Raw genomic sequence first — 8,424 nt, forward strand, 5'->3', positions numbered from 1 at the left:
TTCCCCAAGAAGAATATGTGCTGACCCCGCTTCCAAGACACATTAACATATTTTATCCAATAAACCAAAAGTCTTTCACAGATTAACAAGAACAACAAAACCTAAATAATTAAGAAGTAAACAAATGATCCTTGGAAACATGATGCATCGATATAAGATGTTGTATATGGTCTATTTGCACCATATAGTGAATACAATCCAATGAAAATGCCCAACAGTTTATAACAGGAAAGCTGATCACAAAGCTACATTCACAGTGGAAACATTCAGAATGCTCAATGTGATCAGGAAAAATAGTACACAGATTGACATGATATGACTTCTATACTTACCACAGAGCTGCAACAGTAAAAAATGTGTATATTTGCGAAGGAATAAATGGGATGAAGAGAAAAGGCCAAGAAAAAGGCAGGAAAATATACTGAACTTTTAATCAAAAGACCAAAGGAAACTAGCCAGAAAAAGTGTCATCTTGACAAACGTTACCCAGCTCCCTATGATTCTGTGTGTATAGAATTAATTAAACACAGACTTCAAAACTTCCACAAAATTAACTCAAAGTGACCATCAACCTGTTGTTTCTAACTCTGCAGCTACTGATATTTCTTCAAAAGACAGAAGCCTCATGCTCTAAAGTACTTTCTGAAAAATGGAGGTGATCTCTTGCTATGGCTCTGCAATCCTTTATGGCTCCCTGTGGTTTCAGATAAACTCAGTCACAATGATACCTAATCCCAAAACAACAGAAGAATAATTTAAAATCTGCTTTCTGCCACAATATGTGGAATCTGTCCTACCTACCTGCACAACACCGTGGACACATGAGGAATCTCTGCAGATCAGAAACCCTCTCTGTCCTCTGAAACTGAACTTCACTGAATCACACCATGGTGGCTAGTGATAGCAGAAAGTTAAAAGAATTCTAACCATGTGTTGCTGAAGGATGATCCACATACACTCCTTCTATCAGTTCCTAAACTACATATAACATTTATAAGACAAACCTGAATGTGGAGGGAAATATTCAGAACTTCTAGGAACCAAAACTTCAGTTTTCCAATTTGTTTTCCCACCACACCCCACAAGAGTGCTTTCATGTGCACTATTGCCAGTGATATTACAAACAACATATCATCCCATGCCAAGGCTGCAGAGCCTCCAACTACCCAGGAAATCCCACACAGGGAGACTTGGAGGACAAAGGCCACTGCCCAGGTCGCCAACCACATGGAATGACAGAACCACAGTCTGGGTAATGGTCCACCCAAGTCCCAGCATAAATGATAGTGCAGCAGACCTCTGAACAACCCACACTCACAAGGGCATGGCTTGTGGTCCTCCTTACAACTTCCTACAGCAAATCAGAGAAGAATTCTGGAAAGAACCTGCAAGCTAGAACTCCTTTTGCTAAGCTTTGCCAGAGTCCCTCACTAGCTAGGACTACCCAGCTGGGTCTTGGAATATTAGCACCTCCCCTATGGGTGAGCAGAGATTAAAGGCCTCCTCACCTCTGCCCTTCCAGCCCAGCAGACAGAGCCCTAGTCAGGAAAGTTTGTATTTTAGTAGACATTCTTTGACTCTCCCAGAGCACTTCCTGTTCCTTGCCCAAGATACAGGGTTCTTTGTGTGCACATTCCATTACACATTCAATGGCCAGTACATCAAACTCTTTGCTTCTTAGCTGGGACGTTCTGCAGCTAAATATAGGTAACACACAAACATTGACTGTTGTTAAAGCAAAAGAGAGGCCATGAATTAGAAAACAATGAAGGGTCCAGGTAGGGCTTAGAGGAAAGAAAGAGAATGGGGAATATGATATATTTTTCATCTTAAATAATTATTTTAAAAAGTTGAAACAGGCTTTAGGGCCATGTTCTCCAGATACTAGGGGTTTGAATGAGTGCACACCAAGGATTACTCACACCTTTTCTCTCAGCCTGTATATCTTCAAACTGGAAAATAACAGTCCTGTTAGGCAGGGCCACAACTCTTTACAAAGATTCTCTATTTTGTTTGAACTAGTGTAACTGCAGTAATTTGGATACATGATAAGATCAGTCCCTTACTCAGATTCTTGATTGTTGTGATCTGTAGATCTCAAGAAATGGCCAGTCAGGAAATTAATGGAGCATCTAAAATTGATTACCTGACTTCACATTGCTAATATCAACTACTGCCAAAGCAGGAAAGCTCTTACCCTCCTTCCTGCCCCTATGACTACATCACCTTCTATGTTGGTCAGTGAACTCAATTCTTGCATGGGTCCATCTACTTTTGTAATTGCCCAATAAAAATCAGAGAAATTGGAGGTCATTCATTCACTGGGCTCTTATCCTTCTCACCCACCAGTCAAGGCTGAGCCTGGAAGGAGTTGCAGGACTCTCTTCCCAGCACAGGGCAGTAGACGCAGGGTTAGGTGTTCAAAGCAATTCTCAACTTCATAGCTCCAGGCAAGCCTGTGCTACAGGAGATATGGCTCTGAAGAGAAGTAAATAAATCAATAACACTTGAGGAAAAAAAGGAATAAAATTCATAATGAACAAGAAACATGAGAGAACAGAAACAAATGGAGATAAGAGCACTAATACTCTGATAAAAAAGTTAAAAAATAATATGAATAAGTGGCTTTTTTAATGAGAAAAATGATGTATTTTTAAGAATAAATACCTTAGCTATATTGACTTTGAAAAAGAGCAGACCCTTCTGTAGAAGGAAGGAATTAATAAGAGATTGATTGATCTTCCGTATTTACATATTGGCTGCTAAGATCTATAACCTGACACACTGAGTTACTGTCAATGGTCAGTGTCTCAAACCTCTAAGCTGACTTAAATTTGTCAAGCAGGACTGAACTTACCTGCACAGGAGAGTTCCCTAATTGGAAATTCAATATTTATTGCCTCAAGGGAACTTCCTCAAATTGTACATCCATCAATATGGTCTGTCTTCATTCACATGACATGAATTAATACATGCTTGGAAATTAACACCTCCTGCCATAATCAGGTCCTTTTTCATAATGGTGGCTCCAGCAGCTGACTGTCTGTCTACTCTGTTTTCTCCTGCACTGTACACAATAAACTATTCCTCCTATTCTGGTCTAAAGACAGACGCTATGCTCCAGATGAAAATTCTTTTCCTGTAACTGTAATGGATAGTTTACTATATAACTCAAATGCATAATTTTAGAACTCTGAGGTGGTATAGTCATTTCATTTAAGAATTTTGCAGGTGCAATATAGAGGACAACAAGGTTATTGCCATGGCATGCAAATGTCTAAAATCAAAGCCACTTCAGTCAATGGAAGATAACTTGTCTCAGAAACATTTTTCTACAAGGCCAGAAATGCAGCTGTTCTAGAATTAATATGCCTTCCCGGGAAATATCACTTTACACACTTACAAGATTAATAAAGAAAATTCTCTTTAATGAGAACATACACCTATCTCTGTCTAATGCTCAAAGAGCCAGTCTAGGTAGATTTTGCATTCCACATATGCTGTCATCCTAAGTGTCTTTTAGGTTCACACTCCAGGTTACACTTTGAACAATGTAAATCAGGACAGGAGACTGCAAGTCTAGCCACTTAGGCAGAAGGAAGACTTACACAGAAAAGGTATTACCAGAATTATTTCTGAAGTACACCTGTGACCTGAAAGAGCAGGTCATTCTTCAGTGACAGGGTCCTGAGGTGCAGGTGTCAGGGAATGAGAAAGATAGGAAAAGTAGAAGGTAAGACAGATAAAAGCTGGGGTGAGGAGGTTTTTGCACAAGCTATGTCTCATGCCAAGTAAGCTTAAGAAGAATAGCTTCCTGTATGCTACTTCCAGGGGGAATAGAAGGAAAGGAGAAACTTCTATAAAGTCAGATGAAACTATCATACAATGGGATATACTCAGGAAGAGGCTAATCAAACAATGCTGCACAGGGGGAACACGGTACGGCAAGAACATTACTATTCTTACAGTGGCCTTAAGACTGATAACTGTAGCTCCATGTGGTGGGAAGGTCATGGCCCCAGACCATCATCAGCTCTACATTCCTGGTTTCAGACAAGGGGCTGTTTTATTTTCAATACCTCAAGGCCTTAGGCAAAGCTCTGAAGGTCTAGGCCCCAGGCTGTTCCTAGCTCTCCCAAGAATGTTCCTCTTCCTAGCCTAAGGGCCTAAATGAATGCCTTGCTTGAATAAGCCAGTCCTTAACACAATAGTGTTTTACTTTTTAAATAGTTGTGAGCTGGTGTCATATTGCCTGTCTCTCAGAACTATGCTTTTCTCAAGAAAGAAAACTGGATCTTTAAGGCACAGCAGGTCTTATGTTAGGTTGTAAACTCCTTGAGCTGCTTGTTAGAAGCCTGTATTTTGATACAGGGATGGGCCTAGTGGCTGGTTGTAAATCAGGGTGTCTATTTTGTAATAGTTTGGAGCCAAATGCCTGGACACTCCCGGTGGAAAAAAAAAAGTGTAACCTAGTATTCTTAATTCTAACAAGCCTGGTTAGCCTATACTTACCTTTGGGGTGTTTCAGAGGCAGTCATCCCTCAGCTTAACTCTACTTTGTGAGACTTACTATCTTCTAAGCATTGGTAAGTGTTGTGCCCTGGGCATGAGACCCCCGAAGAGACCACCAGAGATGTGAACTCACCGAAAAGCAAAAGCAAGGTTTATTGAAGCAGTTCAAGCCCCATGGCAGGGACCTCGTCAAGCTGTCCAACACAGTAGAGGCTGGAGGAAGTGCCCGCCCCTCTGCAAGCTCAGGTTTTAAAGGCAAAAACCACAAGGTTACATCATTTAAGCGTGCAAGTACAGGTACAATTCTGATTGGCTCAAGTTTTAGGGGCTTTCCAGAATTTCTGTGTTATCTTACTTTGTAGTTTTAACCAGTTGTTTGCCAAACTTTATAGATTACCTCCAGTATTGGGGCATTCTGTGGTTAATCAATTGTTAACAGATAGTCCTTCAATCATCCTGACTTTGTACTTTGACCATCTCTGGCATTGGGCCATTCTATGGCTAATCAATTGCTACCAGATGGTTCTTCAAACATCCTGACTTTGTACTTTGACCATCTCCGGCATTGGGAAATTCTATGGCTAATCAGTTGCTACCAGATGGTTCTTCAAACATCCTGACTTTGTCCTGGGACCTATGTCAGCAGCTCTGAGAATTTTGAAACTCAGGCCTCTTTAAAGTTGGGGTGAGGGGCTTGCTTGAAATGGGGGTGCTTTGGTTCTTCAGTAGTCCTTTATATCACCAGTTCTACTCTTCCACATCACAGCTAAGTAGTGGAGTGCTACCCAACACAAGAGATGCCTTTTACAACCTCCACAAAATTAACTCTAAATGGATCTTACATGTAAAGCTTAAATGCAAAGTGCTGAACCTCTAGAAGGTACTGGGGAAACTGGACCTGAAAGACCCCCAGGGGAGATCTTCCCTCAGGAGAGACCCCAAACCCAAGGAACACACTGAAACCACAGATCAGATGCAAACACCAAGAGGGTTTATTCAGATACACAGGTATCTGGGGCGAAGTCTCTTGGAGGACTTGCGCCCCTTCCTAGGGCAAGGGGGACTTTTTATAGGATCCCAGGGGCAGAGGCGCGGTTACAGAAGCGAGAAGCATAGTTACAGGGCTCCTATTGGTTGTTTCAAAGAAGGCCAGGGTGAACTTGGGGACGTACTCTTAATTTTCGGAAATTTGATGTATGTGGCTGACTTGGCCTTGCTCAGGGTACAGTGGGCGTTTTTCCAGCCCAGCTGCTTATTCCTCAAGGCCAGGGGCCAATTATAAATATCCTGATTTGACTCAACGGTTTTTCTCCCAAGGCCGGTGGCCGACCACAGTTATCTCTCTCTCAAGGCCGAATGGCTGGCCACAGTTATCTCTCTCTCAAGGCCGGATGGCTGGCCACAGCTGTGAACTCCTGTTTTTCTTATTCCCTCAGAATGGCATTTCTTAGGCTAAGTTATTGGGACTGGGGGGGGGGCATTTCATCGGCCCAACGCCCCGTGTCCTCATAATGGAGTGGGGGTCTTTCAGACCTTTCCAAGTTTGGCAATCTGCCTGCTATGGATGCACCAAAAGCATGTTGTTGTTGACTACAAATATGTTTCTATACACAGCTCCCTGCTCCCAATGTTTTGCACAGATGTAGCCACAGAGCAAAGTTATTCAGAGACCTATGCACGGGTCCATGAATTTGCACGGACTGCATGGGAATTCACAGGAAAGGGAATCTGGCTTCAGATTCTCACCCAGCCCCAGGGAGGACCTGCCACACCGGCTCCCATACCTCCCCATCCTCTCTTCCCCATCTGGGGACAGCAACTCCAAGCTTACCATGTCGTGGCCTTCATGTTCACCCTTGGCCTCCTCACAGCTCCCTGTAGCAGAATCCGCAGGACAGCAAATGAAAACAAAGGAGCCAGCTTCTCGGCAAAGCCAAGCCTGCAACCTGGCTCCCAGAAGGGCCCTGCACCACTTCTGACTAGCAGTTTGGCCTGCGGGTGCTGATTGGCTAATGAGGCATGAGTGACAAGAGCTCCTCCCTTAGGTTACAATGTGCTTAAAGACATAGCACACTGGATCCTTACAGTACCTTCTACTCCAGACCTAGACTGCAGAGATTTGCATTTCAATAGCACTTGCCCCTGGCTCCAATTGCTGACCCTGCTGTCTTCCTGCATTCCACAGGCACTTCCCATTCTTCCTCCTGGACTCAATGAAAGTAGCTTGCACAGTCATTTACTCAGAGTGGAGTGCAGTGATTCCCTGGCCCATTAGTGGAAGGGGGCCTAGAATATTAACAAGTTTAAAGAGGGATTTAGGGACACCAAAGGAGATGTTTGTTCTGTGGCTTCTGGCTGAGGTCAGGTGAACTGAAGGTACTTTTTAGCTGTTAGTCACAGGCACTAAGAGAACCAGGAGAGAAATGCAGGAACCAGATGAAAAAACATAATGATAAATCTGTCTCTCATCAGAAGGCTGGATGATGGCTCCATTGATTTTGAAGTTTTCTTCTGGAATTAAGGGCAAACTCTTGACAAATGAATAATAATAAAAAGAGTAGTCTTCATGGTAAGTTGAATACTTAGAGAATAATGGAGCTAGTAAGAATGCCTTAATAAGCAATATTGTATGCCAGCACATCTTCCTCAGGGGGCAGTGAAAAATAAAATCATGACTGCATTGTTCAAGGTTCTCTACATGAGCAGGACTTGTATAAATCAGTCTCTCCATGTATGTAGAAAGTGGATTTATTAGAATGTCTCACAAGCTGTGGTCCAGCTAGTTCAACCATATCTGTCTACCTATGGAAATTTGAAGAATCCAATAGTTGTTCACTCCATGAAGCTGAATGTCTCAGCTGGTCTTCAGTATGCACTAAAATTCTAAAGAAATAGGCTGTAAGGCTTTGTAAAGTAATGAGTCTGGTAGCCAGGGCTGGGGCAAGCAGTCAACGAGAGAGAGCTTCTTTCTTCAATATCATTATATACATTGGCAGATGGTGTGATCCAGATTATAGGTGGGTCTTATTTTTGGTTTGATTGCTTTTCGGTATTTTCATGACAGGGTTTATCTGTGTAACCCCTAAATTCTTTCTGTAGACCAGACAGGCCTCAAACTCAGAAAAGTCAGCTGCCTCTGCTTCTTGAGTGCTGAGGTAAAAGGTGTGAACTTCCAAAAAGATGCTAAAGATGGATCTCATCACCTGAAATGATCCAGATAGATTAAAGATGGGTCTTTAATTTCAAAACCTGTAAGAAAATTCTCTCACAGGTGTACCCAAGTGTTTGGGTTTTAGTTAATTCCAGAGTTAGTCAATTTGACTACAAAGAATAGCCACCACAAAAGCCAAAACAGAGAACTGAGAAAGATTCCTTATCTACAGGATGCAAGGAGAGCATGGAAGTTATTTCCAAAGCAATGCTTTTCCTAAACAATGAAGCATGGAGATTTAACTTAGGGAGTCTGGACATGTTCACATAGAATTCTGCCTGTTCCTAAACATGCTCAGTTAGAAAATCCACTTCTGAACATGATCACAGTATAAAAGCAGGGACACGTAGGGACATTCTTACATAAAAGTAATGCAGGAACATATATAAATTATAAAAATAATGGAAAAATGTCTCTGGCATGTTCCTTTTGTACCACAATGTCTTAGCTGAAAATCAAGTAAATGACACTGTGAAAATAGATTGCTTTGGAGCCTATGATACCTGTCAATCATGACCGTTCATCTACAAGATAGCTGTACCTGTTATGAATTATTCACATGGGATGGGCAGCCAAGGCTGGCTGGACCAGGGCCCACATGTGAGGGAAAACATGCTGGGCAGATGCAGCAGGGGCGGCAGCACATGAAAAGTCATTCACCCAGGCGCTGCATCTACTTGGAGAGTTTATTATAATAGAGA

General features: G+C 42.3%; 1 protein-coding gene across 4 annotated transcripts in view; it reads right to left on the reverse strand.

Annotated features, from left to right (window-relative positions):
- Window positions 1-7,652, reverse strand: part of LOC114704107 (zinc finger protein 431-like) — a 40,611-nt gene extending 32,959 nt beyond the window's left edge. The window contains exon 1 of one of the 4 annotated variants that reach the window (XR_005090789.1): window positions 6,344-7,652. The gene's annotated coding sequence lies outside the window, so the exon portion shown is untranslated. The remainder of the gene's footprint in view (window positions 1-6,343) is intronic. The other 3 variants (XR_005090788.1, XR_005090790.1, XM_037202370.1) reach the window with 3 other exon arrangements.
- Between the last annotated feature and the right edge of the window lie 772 nt (window positions 7,653-8,424).

Source organism: Peromyscus leucopus, chromosome 2 (assembly GCF_004664715.2).
Source record: "Peromyscus leucopus breed LL Stock chromosome 2, UCI_PerLeu_2.1, whole genome shotgun sequence".
In the NCBI taxonomy this organism is placed as follows: Eukaryota; Metazoa; Chordata; class Mammalia; order Rodentia; family Cricetidae; genus Peromyscus; species Peromyscus leucopus.